General features: G+C 40.6%; 2 long non-coding RNA genes across 3 annotated transcripts in view; one reads left to right on the forward strand and one right to left on the reverse strand.

The window, feature by feature from the left end:
• Positions 1-4245: 4245 nt before the first annotated feature.
• LOC309664506 overlaps positions 4246-14975 on the reverse strand; it is a 45772-nt gene continuing 35042 nt past the window's right edge. The window contains exon 7 of one of the 2 annotated variants that reach the window (XR_014265845.1): positions 4246-5907. This is a non-coding gene — a long non-coding RNA (uncharacterized lncRNA). Of the gene's footprint in view, positions 5908-9137; positions 10568-14975 lie in introns of those variants that run through there. The other variant, XR_014265846.1, reaches the window with a different exon arrangement.
• Positions 9128-13608, forward strand: LOC309664566. Its single transcript, XR_014265934.1, has 2 exons — positions 9128-9163; positions 9438-13608. It is a non-coding gene; the product is annotated as an uncharacterized lncRNA (long non-coding RNA).

The raw sequence follows: 14975 nt of genomic DNA on the forward strand, positions 1-14975 counted from the left end.
CCACTTGGTTAGCGCAATTTCTTTCCACCTCAATAAATGAGGCTCATACTGGCAAAGGAGAGAGATCATTGTAAAGAACAGAAAGAGAGGCCAGGGCTTCCCTGGTGACGCAGTGGTTGAGACTCTGCCTGCTAATGCAGGGAACACGGGTTCGAGCCCTGGTCTGGGAGGATCCCACATGCCGTGGAGCAACTGGGCCCGTGAGCCACAACTACTGAGCCTGCGTGTCTGGAGCCTGTGCTCCGCAACAAGAGAGGCCACAATAGTGAGAGGCCCGCGCACCACGATGAGGAGTGGTCCCCGCTTGCCGCAACTGGAGAAGGCCCTCGCACAGAAACGAAGACCCAACACAGCCAAAAATAAATAATTTTTTTAAAAAACACCTGAAAAAAACCTGTCTATTGATCTTACCACTCCTTGCAATTATCACTTTAAAAGAAAAAAATAAAAGAAAGAGAGGCCAATAACTGTAAGGGTATACATTGTTGTCAGGGTTTATATTTATCATCATCTCAGGGATTAGCAGGAGGTATACTTTTATCTCCATAATCCCATAAGGTTCGTTGGTATAGTCTCTGAATTACAGAGTTTTTCATTTGATTGTACCAATCCCGAGCATCCTGGTTGTAATTTGAGTGCACACTATATCTGGGCATTTCTTAGATGAGACTCGATAGGTAATGGCCATTGCTCTATTTTTTAATGGCACTAGTTAATAATAGTGGGTTTCATCTGATTTGAAGTTAAAGTTGGTCTATAGGGCTTAGAAGGCACCTATAAGTCACAAGTGGTATCACAGACTCTAGCTTATCCAGAGGACTATTGCCAGTGGTAGTAGAGATAGGAGAAGGAGTGCCAGCCTCAGTGCTGATTGACCAACCCAAAGAGCCAATGGTGTGGTTCCCCCAGTCTAACCCATATTGTGTTTCTTTCTGTGATGTGAATGCCAAGGACATGGAGTAGGTGTGGGTAGGAACTTCTCCTGTAAGGAAGGGACACAGCAATAGAGTAGAGATTAAAGTCTGAGGTTGTCTGCAGCCAGCTATACGATAGTGATGGTCCCCTGAGTGTCATCCAAGTGCTAGTACCCAGTCTGAGGGTGATTAGTTACACCTCCTGGGTGTCAGGATCAGGTCCATGTTGGTTCCACAAAGTATGTGGGCAGCCTATCCAAGTGGTGTGGGTAGTTTGCTTGCCTCTCGCTGACGATGAGCAAACTCAGGCTGAGAATGGCCCCAGAGCCAGTGGTCCACATCAGGCTCTTATCAGGATCAAGGGGGAAGTGGTCAGGCTCTGTATTTTCTATGAGGGAGAAGAGAACGGTGCAGGTACTGAGCGGGATGTTCCTTTGCTGTGGGCAGCAATGTTAGAGCTACCATATCTGTGAAAACTGGTCATTGTGTTGTTTCTGATGCAGGTGTATACACCATTAGAGGTTGCAGCGTCTCTGTTGGTGGTTCCCTCAGTTGCTGTGAATTTAAATATGGTATAGTTATGCTATAGATTCCATGAATTTAATGTAATCAGGGAGTGTGGATTTAATGTAATCAGGAGAATGGGTAGCTTTTTTGACCACTTGGGAGACAGTTGTCCTCCAAGTTCTCTCAACAGCCCTTGTTTTAAAAGCCCTTTATGTATTTATGTGATACCTACCACTGTTATTTTGTAATGTCATTTCATAATGCTCATTATTGCATTTGCTTCATGGTGAAGTGGGAGCCTTGATCTGACTTTTTAGCTTGTGGCACTCCGAAAGGTTGTAAAAGCTGCTTTGTTTACACCTCAGTGACATTAGCAGAGGTTGATGCCTTGCATGGGTAAGGCAATAGAAGGCCTGTGTAGGTAACTACCATTGTTAAGGCAAATTCAGTGGCCCCTGATGCTGCTGAGAGAGGCACAATGAAATTGATTTGCAAGTTCTGATGTGGCCCTTCTCTGCAAACTTTTCCTCTGATGTGGTAGGCCCAGTATCTAAATTTCTGGCATATGGTACAATACCCAGTGGCTTTTTGTAAATGCCTCTCTTTTGGGTCAGCTCATCTATTAACAATCCATTTTTGTCACTCCATGATGCCCAAATGCCCTGATCTCTCATGTGCCCACTGGTAGAAGGGACAAAATTCTGGGACTTTCCTTCCTGTTTTGGTGGATTGGTTAGTTTGTCAGCTTTGTTGTTGTATTATGCCTCTTACATGTCTTGCTTAGTATGAGCCAAGATATGGTGCACCCAGCTTGGTAGAATGGGAACCAGTGTAGCTATTTTTCCCTCATATCTCTTTACCCCAAATGTCTTGGCCTTGTATTTTCCAGCCCTGATTTTGTCAAAGTCCCAATCAAGTACTTAGCCTGTTAGCCACCAACCAGGAACATATCTGTGAAAATACAAACCTTAAGAAAGTTTTTGTCAAGGGAATACTCCATTGCTAGGAGTATTGCATATATGGAAATTGGAGTATTTGAATAGGGGAGATAGGCTGCAGCTGCCATTGTGTGGCTCCCTTAAACCCACTGTTCACTCCACTGGTAAAGAATGACTATTGGTTTTCTTGTTTTAAGAGTGCTGACCATCTTCCCTTTAGCCCCCCTTGGGCAAAGGGTGGAGGCATTTCTGCAGTTTCATCAAGTTAAACTGAGTGGCAGGATATGTGGCTGTTTCCTCGTAGAGCATAACACTACAGTAGGTATGAGTTCTGCCCAATGCTGTAGATACCATTTCCATTTTAACAAGGAGACTTCTGATTCAGATCCACTTCTACAGGGAGCTTTTACCATTACCCAGGTCATAACAGAAATCTTGGTTCATAGGGTAATTTTCTCTGCCCCAGTAAGAACTTCAGCTTTGATCACTGAAAAGTGAAAAACTTACAGGTAACTTGATAAGACAGGGGACAGTGACTACTGGGGGAAATAATGTGCTGGTGCCAGAATGAACGTTCCTACCAAATGTTAGTTGGATCCCTTTAGCAATGTGAGAAATTAAAGTGCTAGGAGCTTGTCTCTTACTGGATTGGGGATAGTTCACTCTTCTGAATTGTAAACGTAACCTAACATTTTAATAGACTAGGAGGGGCCTTGTACTTTAGGGGGATACTTGTCCATCCCCTGTCAGTGAGTTGTTCACTCATGGCTGTACTGGCCTATGAGACATAGTCTTGGGCAAGTTCAATGAGGAGGATGTCATCCATATAACGCCAAAGCTGAGTTTCTGATGGAAGTGTCGGGCAGGCATCCAAGCCCTGGCTGCAAAGCCCTTGTGTAATTGCAGGGCTATTTAAGAACTCAATAGGTAATCAGGTAAAGGTATATTCTTGAGCCTCAAAGGAGAAGGTGAATTGTGGTTGACTGCAAAATTTGTACTGAATAGATCATGTTACCCAAGTCTATAATTCCAAACAATTTACCCATGTTGTTATGAATGTCATCCATCAAGGCAAGGATGGTAGAGGTACCCTAATAAAGAAAATAGCCTTGTTCAACTTTCTATAATCTATACTTCACCTCCAGTCATCAGTAGTGGCTTTAAGCACAGGAAATACAAGGTAACTGAAAAGTGAGATGGTGGGAATCAATATCCCTTCTTACCTAGGTCAGCTCTGATAGCCCCTTATCCTTCAGTTCCTTACCTTAGCTAGCTAGTACTATGACATATTTATCACCTGTACTGGTAGGGAAGATTAATTTGTTCCCACTGAATGATACCAACCAATAGCATAAAAGCCTTAGGCTTGTTTCCTGAGGTTACCTGCTGCTGAGTGATAAATGGAATATTTATAAATGGAATGGAATATTTATAAACGGAATATTTCCTGCCATATCAATAAACAAAGGATGTCACAGTGATCAAAGACTGCAACCCTCCAATGTGAGCTGGTGAGCCCTGAGGAAACTCAGGGCTGAAAAGAATACCTGCCATCTAGCAGCCATCAGACTGCAGCCACTCCCTGCGATGAGCCCTGAGGAAACTCAGGATGTGAAAATACAGGATACTGGCCCCAGATAGCTGAGGTGCATGTCAAAGGAATGATTTCAGTGAGCCCAGATTCTTGCATCTTCCCATACATAGAAAAGCACTAAATTCCTTAACTTGAGATATCTGGTTTTCTTTAATTAACAATAATCTTTTGATGTTCCTGACTACCTGCCCTTTGTTGCCAAACTCCTATTGATCCTGGCTCCTCCCCTCGCCTCCTTGGAGCAGTTTCTCAGAGTTATCTGAAACACTGTCTCACGAGCTGCAGTCCTCATTTTCCCCCAAATAAAACTTAACTCGCAACTCTCACGTTGTGCATTTTTTTAAGTCAGCATGAGGGAGGTGTATTCTAATAATGGAAAAATAGGGCGTCTTGGAGGAAACAAGAATAGAAACATCTTTTTAGCAAAACTGGGCCAATTTTAATAAAGTTGGTAATTAACCATTATCAATCCTGCTCCCAAGGCTGTCACCTCCTCGAGGTGTCCCTTTAGGGAAAGAGTGCTTCCTGGGAATAGGGAGATTTGGGCATCTGTGTCCAACAGAGCCACCAGCATTGTTCATTTTTGAGCCCAAACCACGGTTAATGTAGGTGGTTGTTTGCCAGAAGGGGACTGCTTCCATGATGGTGGGATTCCCTATGTGGGGTAGGTCCCTGCCACTGGTAGAGATCAGGGTTAGGCACAGAAGGTGGGGATGACCCCAAAGGTGATGCCTGTCATCAACTGTAACTTAACCTTAGTATTGTAACTGCTTACTGATTTTCTAGAGACCATCCAAACTGGCACCCCCTGTCCCTTAGGTTCCAACACAATATCTCTTGTCATCTTGGGGTTGATATTTAGGTATGGTTGTAGGTGGCTTGTTTGGCCTAGAATGGGGGCAGCCTCACTGTTGGTGTAATTTTTAGGCCGGGCAGGATATTGCTGTAGAATTAACAGGAACTTGACTCTGAGTTTGTCTCTCAAGAGCTTCTTTTAAGTGTAGGGCTGGTACGGCCTCTTGAATTGTTTCAGCATTCACCGTCATTGTCAGTAAAGAGGACTTTTATTTGTGAGGGGGCACCCCTGAGAAACAACTGGGTGGACTCAGGACTCAATTCAGCCTCCTTCAACTTGCCAAGTCATCATGATGCACATCATCTGTTGCCTGACAGGCCCACTCCAATGTCCCCAACTGGCAGAGGCGATCTTTGGCCTCAGCTAACATTTTCCATTGACAATCTGCCAGGCTGTTATGAGGCCTAATGTAGGGCAGGTGGCCTTACAAGCCATGAAACTCCACACCCACAAAATACATATGGACCAGGGTCCAAAGCCACCTCTGGGGGTCATTCCCACCTTCCACACTAATTGTGTGGGATCCTTTACTGGGATACCATTTTACATCCCATACTATGGCAGCCCCTGTTAGGTGAATCTTGCTCCCCACCAGATACATTCTAGACAGCCAGGAAGCCCTTTTTCATTTGGTTCCTGGGCAGGGTCTTTCAAAGGAGAGACTGGGCCTCAGGACAAGGGAGTGAATGTGTCTCCTCCTTCAAACAAGGGAAGGCCCCCCTTGGCCCTTCCCTTTTGTCTTCTCTGTCTGTATTACTTTGCAGGTGATTACCAACAAAGCAGAGGGTAAATTATCCCAGTCACTATCAGGAGGACACTGTGCTGCATCTTCCTCTCCAGGGCTCCAGTCAGTCTCCCCAGGGTCCTCCCCTCCATTGGGTCTGCCCTGGGACTTTGGGATCTTGCCTCCTCTCCAGGCAGTGCCTGGGTGAGAAGCAGCGGTGAGCAAGCCCTAACACATATCTTGTGGTTTGGATCATCTGCTCAGCAAGGTGTCCACCTCCTTCAGGGTCCTGGGAAGGGCTGGGCTATAAACTTCCTTGACTTTGGTCCTTTGAGTAATGCTTTAGCCAGCTCAGCCCAAGCACTGGGGAGGGGCTAGAATGACAACATCCATAACAGCATGATAGATTATCACAAGAGAAGAGGCATGCTAGCTGCTTGCAAAGGTGTCTCCCCACCTGACATCCAGCATCCACCTCTGCCTTATCAGTTTCTTTACCTGCCATAGCAGTCACCAGGGATGAAGACATTCTCTTATCTCAGAGTACTCCAAACTACCAACACACTATGGGAAGCTTCTACTGTGATGGGGCCAGGGTTAGGGGAGCCCACCCTCAGTCCAGAGGGGTGCATCCCTCCCCTTTTTTCTATCCAAGCCTATAGGTCTTACAGTGTCCCCTGCCTGCCCAGTGGGGGACCCAGGCAGATGGGCTAACCATCTGTCTCTGGATGACTCAGTGTTTCTAACCCCCAAAGTCAGTTCTAATAGTGTGGGTGCACTCAGATACTGGTGCTACCTCTTGGCCAGGCTAATGAAACAGAGGAGGAGACTGTGAAAAATGTAGAGAGCAGTACACAAGAGTGATTCCAACCAAATTGTTGCAGAGGCATTCCAAATTTTGAGTCCCAACCACTTAAGACTATTCAGGATCAAATTGCCAATTGATTGTCCTACTGACTGGGTAGACCCCATACCAATTCCTTGATCATAACCAAATTTTTGTATTCAGTGCCACTTGTTATGAGTTCGAAGTTTGGTGGGGGGAGTGGTGATCAAGGAAAAGACAAAACCATGGGATGGCAGTAGCACATGGCAAGCTTTCTTTGGGCATTACTTTGAGAGGTTGCCCGAGAGAGAAAGTCCCTCGCAACAGGAGACCTTCCAGAGACAGCACCACCAGCACCCAGAAGGGGAAGAGGGCAAGGAAACTCGTGGGGGAGAGAGAAATTAGAGAGGTGTTTAGGTGATGTTGCTTAGCAGCAAGATGGAGAGTCTCTGGTTCAGAGAGCTCCAAAGAGCAGCAGCAGCTTGGGGCTTTTTATATCCCAGGATTCATCTTATCTATGGCTAGCTAATGTTGGGTGCAGTTTCATGGGGCATGCAAAGCAGGCAGTCTCTAAAAGGTGAAAGTAAACTTATTTTGGCTATATTTAAGGCAATTGTATATGTAAAAATTTGAGTTTGGTGCTGCTGGACTTTCAGCTAAAAGTCAGCCTGCTATGTTGAAAAAGACTATTGAAGGACCAATATACAGGGGTATCTTTAGCTAATTTATATTTTGTGTGTGTGTGTTTTAATAATAGGAACAAAGCCTCCTTGGAATAGTGGCTGATTCCGTACTGGGGGAGTTCAAGTAAAAAATGAGCTGGAACATACTATAGTGCCAGAAAGTAATGAAATGATTATTGATGGGAACATAGTAAAAGGACACAGGAGAATGAGTGATATCAATGAAAATGGAAGAGAAAGAATGTCAGAAAACTCCCTTTTCTGTAAAAGAACAGAGAAAACTGGCCCCCAAATTTGTCACAATCATGTTTTCTCAGAACTCTGGAAATTAAGCAAAGATCTGCAGAAAGCCAAGGACTGTCTATTCAAGGAAGATTACTGAATCTCAGTAAAAATACTTTGTTATCTTTTTTTCATTCCAACAGTTTATTTTTTTTCTTTTCCATTATAGTTTATTACAAGATATTGCATATAGTTCCCTGTGCTATACAGTAGGACCTTGTTATTTATCTATTTCACATATAGTAGTTTGTATCTGCTAATCCCAAACTCCTAATTTATCCCTCCCCACCCCCCACTTTCACCTTTGGTAACCATAAGTTTGTTTTCTATGTCTGTGAGTCTATTTCTGTTTTGTAAATAAGTTCACTTGTATCATATTTTAGACTACACATATAAGTGATTGCATATGATATTTGTCTTTCTCTTGTCTGACTTATTTCACTTAGTATGATAATCTCTAGGCCCATACATGTTGATGCAAATGGTATTATTTCACTCTTTTTTATGGCTGAGTGATATTCCATTATAGGTATGTATATGTGTATATATATATATATATATATATATATATATATATATATATATACACACATATACACACATACATATACATACATACCACATCTTTATCCATTCATCTGTCGATGGGCCTTTAGGTCGCTCCCATGTCTCGGCTATTGTAAATAGTACTGGTATGAACATTGAGGTGCATGCATCTTTTTGAATTAGAGTTTTCTCTGTATATATGTCCAAGAATGGGATTGCTGGATCATATGGTAACTCTATTTTTAGTATTTTAAGGAACCTCCATATTGTTTTACATAGTGGCTGTACCAATTTACATTCCCACCAGCAGTGTAGGAGGTTTCCCTTTTCTTCAAAACCTTTCCAGCATTTATATTGGTAGACTTTTTAATGATGGCTATTCTGACTGGTGTGACGTGATTGTAGTTTTGATTTGCATTTCTCTAATAATTAATGATGTTGAGCATCTTTTCATGTGCCTGTTGGCCATCTGTATGTCTTCTTTGGAGAAATATCTAGTTAGATCTTCTGCCCAGTTTTTGATTGGGTTGCTTGTTTTTTTGTTATTGACTTGTAGGAGCTGTTTGTATATTTTGGAAATTAAGCCCTTGTCAGTCTCATCATTTGCAAATATTTTCTCCCAGTCCATAGCTTGTCTTTTTGTTCTGTTTATGTTTTCCTTTGCTGTGCAAAAACTTTTAAGTTTGTTTTGTTGTGTTTTAACTTGCACGAGTTCCATCCTCCACTCTCCAGATCCATGGTAGCTTTGAAAACTAACAACCCCCAATTACAGTGAAAACCAGCAGCCTGCCAGCCACTGGAAGGATCAGAACAAATTTGGAGATTTTTCAAAGCTCCATTACCAGAGAATTATCATTACTTGATCTGACCAGTGGTTCCCTGGAAACCCTGCTTTGAGGACTAAGTTTATTTGACCTTAGAGCTCAGTGTGAAAAGCCTTCTTTGGGGGTGTTTGTCAAGAACAATTACAGGCAATTGCTTACATTGGCAGTGACCTGAGGCAGTGAATAATAGTGGGGGCCAAAAATAGACCAGCCAAATAGTGTAAAAGGAAAAACTGGGTAATGAGATGTTCATAAGGGTTTGAAAAGTTGCTAGGAAGCTAAAAGTCCCCTAATGCCTAAGAATAAAAAAAGGAAAATAAAAACTTCTCCCAGTTTTCTCAGATTGATTCTGTGTTTAGGCACTCATTTATTGCATAGCCAGGCCAATTACAACTCTACCTTCACCTTCACTTCTTGTTTGTGCTGAGCCTAGAGATCAGCCAGAGATGAAAGCTCAGAATCTTCTCAGGTCTTTTCTGAGCATGTGTCATGCCTAGGTTATATGCATGTCTTTCCAAATTACCCACTATACACAGGCACTTATGAAAGCCCTAATTTCCCAAAGGAAGTCTTTCCCTAGCTTTTCTTCCCAGGCTTTTGCGTATTTATTATTTTCCTCAACTGTAATCCTTTGCCCTGGGCTGAAGAAGTTTGTTCATTTGCCTTACAATGTTTCTGAGGAATGCCATCTGTGTAGCCAATTTTTTGGCCTGAGAGAATTCCAAATTAGATGAAACAGACAGGCACCTTCTATCAGTCTTTCAGGTAGTATCCAAGACAGGTCAAAGCAGACAAACACAATTCTTTGCAAATAAGGGCTTCTCTGCTCCCTCTAGAACCAGGGACCAGGGTCCCATGCTGGGAATGAAAGCTTCTTTTCTCAAGACCACTGCCAAGCTGATGAAGGGTGTAGGTCAAGTACAAGTAAAAATGTTGCAATGCTTTCCTACCATTTTAAAGTTGACCTTTTCTTGATTCAGCCTTCTCTTGGTTGCTATGAACCTCTGTTTTCAACAATTCTAACTAAGTTGATTCTTATCATTTTTACTCGATTTTTCAGTGTTTCTATTGAGGGGTAGGCCCCTGGAACTATCTACTCTGACATTTTTGCTAATGTCACCCCTTTAGTGAGGTAGGTCTGTTACCAATGAATTCTTTGTTTTTGTATAGCTCAAAATATGTTAATTTTTCTTCATTTTTGAAGAATAGTTTTGTTGGATATAGAATACTTCATTTGACAAGCTTTCTTTCCTCTCAGCACTTGAATATATCCTCATACTGAGACAAGATGGAAGGAGGCAGGGCACAACCATTAAAAGAATGACATAGCCACTGAGAAGAATGGGATACGACAAAAAATGGTTAGAACTGATTAGGTCCAAGATGGCAGAAGGTTCAACTTCCAGTAGACCTTGAGCCTCATTATATGCTCATTGTAATACATTAGCATGCTAAGTGACACACCCACAGGTGCCATGACAGTTCCAAGGCTGACCATAAAAGGCCAAAAAGTGGGCAGTGGCCCATGTCATGGAAATCCCTGCCTCTTCCCCAAAACAGTTGGAATAATCCTCCCACTTGTTAGTCTATGAAATTACCCAGCCCATAAAACTAACAACCCCATACCTCGGGGCCACTCTCACTTTCTTAGATGGCCTGCGTTCTGTCTGTTGAAGGTGTATCACTTTAGATAAACTCACTTTCACTTTACTATGGCTTGCTCTTGAATTCTTTCCTGCGTGAAGCCAGGCACCCTTTCTTGGCAGCCCATCCCAGGAACTCACCTGAGACCTGAGACATGACCATCCTCTTATGCCCCATTTTCCTGCAATACTACTGCATCTGGCCTCCATGGTTTCCAATGAGAAATTAGCTGTTAATATTATTGAGGATGAAAAAATTGAACTTCATCAAAATTAAAAACCTTTGTGCACCAAATGAGATTACCAAAAGGTGAAAAGATAACCTTATAGAATAGAAGAAAATATTTGCAAATCACATAACTGATAAGTGTTTGGTATCCAGAATATATAAATAACTTTCATAACTCAACAACAAAAAGCAACTCTATTAAAAAATGGGCAAAAGACTTGAATAGACATTTCTCCAACATGAAAACTGTTCAACATCATTAGTCATTAGGAAAATGAAAATCAAAACCACAATGAGATACCACTTCACACCCACTAGGATGGCTAAAATTTTTAAAAAAAGAAAGAAAAAAATAACAAGTGTTGTTAAGGATGTGCAGAAATTGGAACCTTTGTACATTGCTGTAGGCAGTATAAAATGGTTCAGTCATTGTGTAAAAACAGTTTGACAGTTCCTTGAAAAGTTAAAAACAGAACTCCATACAACCCAGCAATTCCATTCCTAACTATAGACTCAAACTAATTGTAGACAGGGGTTCAAACAAAAACCTGAGCACAGATCTTTACAGCAGTATTATTTATAATAGCCAAAAGATGGAAACAACCCAAATGTCCATCAACAGATAAGTGGATAAACAAATTGTAATATATACATACAATGAAATGTTATTCAGCCATAAAAAGGAATGAAGTACTCATAAATGCTACAATGTGGGTGAATAGTTAAAAGCTAGCTAGGGCCTTCCCTGGTGGTGCAGTGGTTAAGAATCCACCTGCTGATGCAGGGACACGGGTTCGAGCCCTGGTGCAGGAAGATCCCACATGCCATGGATGCAACTAAGCCTGTGCACCACAACTACTGAAGCCCGCATGCCTAGAGCCCATGCTCCACAACAAGAGAAGCCACCACAATGAGAAGCCCGTGCATTGCAATGAAGAGTAGCCCCCACTCGCCACAACTAGAGAAAAGCCCATGCACAACAACAAAGACCCAATGCAGCCAAAAATAAAAATAAACAAAATAAATAAATAAATAAAAATAAAAGCTATGCTAAATGAAAGAAGTCATACACAAAAGATGATGTAGTTTACAATTCCATTTATATGAAATAGCCATAGGTAAACATATAGACACAGAAGACGGATGGTTATGAGGAGTGAGAATAGGGGAGAATGGAAGTGACTGTGCAGTGGGTATGTGGTGTTTTTTGAGGTGATGAAAATGTTTTGGAACTTATAGGTACTGGTTGCACAATATTGTGAATGTACTAAAGGAAACTGACACATGAGACCACATAGACTTAATTGATATTTATAGAGCATTCCATCCAAAAGCAGCAGGATACACATTCTTTTCAAGTGCACATGAAACATTCTCCAGGATAGATCACATGCTGGGCCACCAAGCAAGCCTTGGTAAATTTAAGAAAACTGAAATCTTATCAAGCATCTTTACTGACCACAACACTATGAGGCTAGAAATCAACTATAAGCAAAAAAAACTGCAAAAAACACAAACATGTGAAGGCTAAATGACATGCTAATAAACAACCAATGGATCACTGAAGAAATCAAAGTGGAAGTCAAAAAATACCTAGAGACAAATGAAAATGAAAACATGATGATCCAAAACCTATGGGACACAAAAAAGCAGTTCTAAGAGGGAAGCTTATAGTGATACAAACTTACCACAGGAAACAAGAAAAATGTCAAATAAACAACCTTATGTTACAACTAAAGCAACTAGAGAAAGAACAAACAAAACCCAAAGTTAGTACAAAGAAAGAAATCATAAAGGTCAGAGCAGATATAAATGGGACTAAAAAAACAATAGAAAAGATTAATAAAACTAAAAGCTGGTTCTTTGAAAAGTTAAACACACTGACAAATCTTTAGCCAGACCTATCAGGAATAAAAAGGGAGAGGGCCCAAATCCTTAAAATTAGAAATGAAAAACACACAGAAGTACAAAGGACCATAAGACACTACTACAGGCAACTATTCAATATATGCCAATAAAATGGACAACCTAGAAGAAATGGACACATTCTTAGAAAGGTACAATCTCCCAAGACTGAACCAGGAAGAAATAGAAAATATGAACAGAGCAATCACCAGTAATAAAATTAAATCAGTAATTTAAAAACTCCCACCAAGCAAAAGTTCAGGACTAGATGGCTTCACAGGTGAATTTTACCAAACATTTAGAGAAGACTTCACAGATATCCTTCTGAAACTATTCCAAAAAATTGCAGAGGAAGAAACACTTCCTAACTCATTGTATGAGGCTACCATCACCCTGATTGCAAAACCAGACAACGATATCACAAAAAAAGAAAATTACAAGCCCATATCACTGATGAACATAGATGCAAAAATCCTCAATGGAATACTAGCAAACCAACTCCAGCAATACATTAAAATGATGATACATCATGATCAAGTGGGATTTATCCCAGAGATTCAAAGATTTTTCAATATCCACAAATCAATCAATGTGATACACCACATTAACAAATTCAAGAATAAAACCCATATGATCATCTCAAAAGATGCAGAAAAAAATTGACAAAATTCAACAACCATTTATGATAAAAAACTCTTCAGAAAGTGGGCATAGAGGGAATATACATCAACATAATAAAGGTCATATATGACAAACCCACAGCTAACATCATACTCACAGTGACAAACTGAAAGCATTCCCTCTAAGTTCAGGAACAAGACAAGGATGCCCACTCTCGCCAATTTTATTCAATATAGTATTGGAAGTCCTAGTCACAGCAATCAGAGAAGAAAAAGAAATAAAAGGAATCCAAATTGGAAAAGAAAAAGTAAAACTGTCACTGTTTGCAGATGACATGATGCTATACATAAAAAATCCTAAAGATGCTGCCAGAAAACTCCTAGACCTCAGCGATAAAGTGCTGGATACAAAATTAATATACAAAAATCTGTTGCATTCCTATACACTAACAATAAAATACCAGAAAGAGAAATTAAGGAAACAATCCCATTTACTATTGCATCAAAAAGAATAAAATACCTAGGAATAAACCTACCTAAGGAGGCAAAAGACCTGTACTCCAAAAACTATAAGATGCTGATGAAAGAAATTGAAGATGACACAAACAAATGGAAAGATCTACTGTTCTTGGATTGGAAGAATCAATATTGTTAAAATGACCATACTACCCAAGGAAAGCTACAGATTCAATGCAATCCCTATCACATTACCAATGGCATTTTTCACACAACTAGAACAAAAAAATTTTTAACTTCTATGGAAACACAAAAGATCCTGAATAGCCAAAGCAATCTTGAGAAAGAAGAACAGAGCTGGAGGAATGACACTACCTGACATCAGAAAAGCTACAGCAATCAAACAGTATGGTAGTGGCACGAAAAACAGACATATAGATCAATGGAACAGTATAGAAAGCCCGGAAATAAACCCATGCACTTATGATCAATTAATCTATGACATGGGAGGCAAGAATATACAGTGGAGAAAAGGCAGTCTGTTCAACAAGAGGTGCTGGGAAAACTGGACAGCTACATGTAAAAGAATGAAATTAGAACATTCTCTAACACCATATACAAAAATAAGCTCAAAACAGATCAAAAACCTAAACATAAGACTGGATACTATAAAAGTCCTAGAGGAAAACATAGGCAGAACACTCTTTGACATAAATCACAGCAATAATTTTTTAGATCCCTCTCCTAGAGGAATGGAAATAAAAGCAAAAAGAAATAAATGGGACCTAATTAAACTTAAAAGTTTTGCACAGCAAAGGAAACCATTAAATAAGTTCAGTGAAGTTGCAGGATAAAAAATCAACACAAAAATCAGATTTCTCTACACTAACAATGAACAATTTGAAAGATAATTGAGAAACAATTCCACTTACAATAAATAGCACCAAAAATAGTAAAATATTTAGAAATACACCTAATTAAGGAGGTGAAGGTCTAGTACACTGAAAACTATAAAATATTGATGAAAGAAATTAAAGAAGACACAAATAAATGGAAAGACATGCTATGTTCATGAATTGAAAAATTTAATGTTGTTAATAGGTAAATGCTTGTCAAAGAGATCTATAGATTTTATGCAATCCCTGTCAAAAACCCAACAGAGGTTTTTGCAGAAATAAAATTCATATGAAATCTCAAGGGACCCCAAATAGCCAAAAAAATCTTGAAAAAAGAAGACCAAAACTAGAGAAATCACCATCCCTGATTTCAAAATATACTAAACAGTTACAATAATCAAAACAGTGTGGGGCTTCACTGGTGGCGCAGTGGTTGAGAATCTGCCTGCCAATGCAGGGGACACGGGTTCGAGCCCTGGTCTGGGAAGATCCCACATGCCGCGGAGCAACTGGGCCCATGATCCACGATTAC

The sequence above is a fragment of the Balaenoptera physalus genome, assembly GCF_965194825.1.
Source record: "Balaenoptera physalus genome assembly, chromosome: 7".
NCBI classification, from domain to species: Eukaryota; Metazoa; Chordata; class Mammalia; order Artiodactyla; family Balaenopteridae; genus Balaenoptera; species Balaenoptera physalus.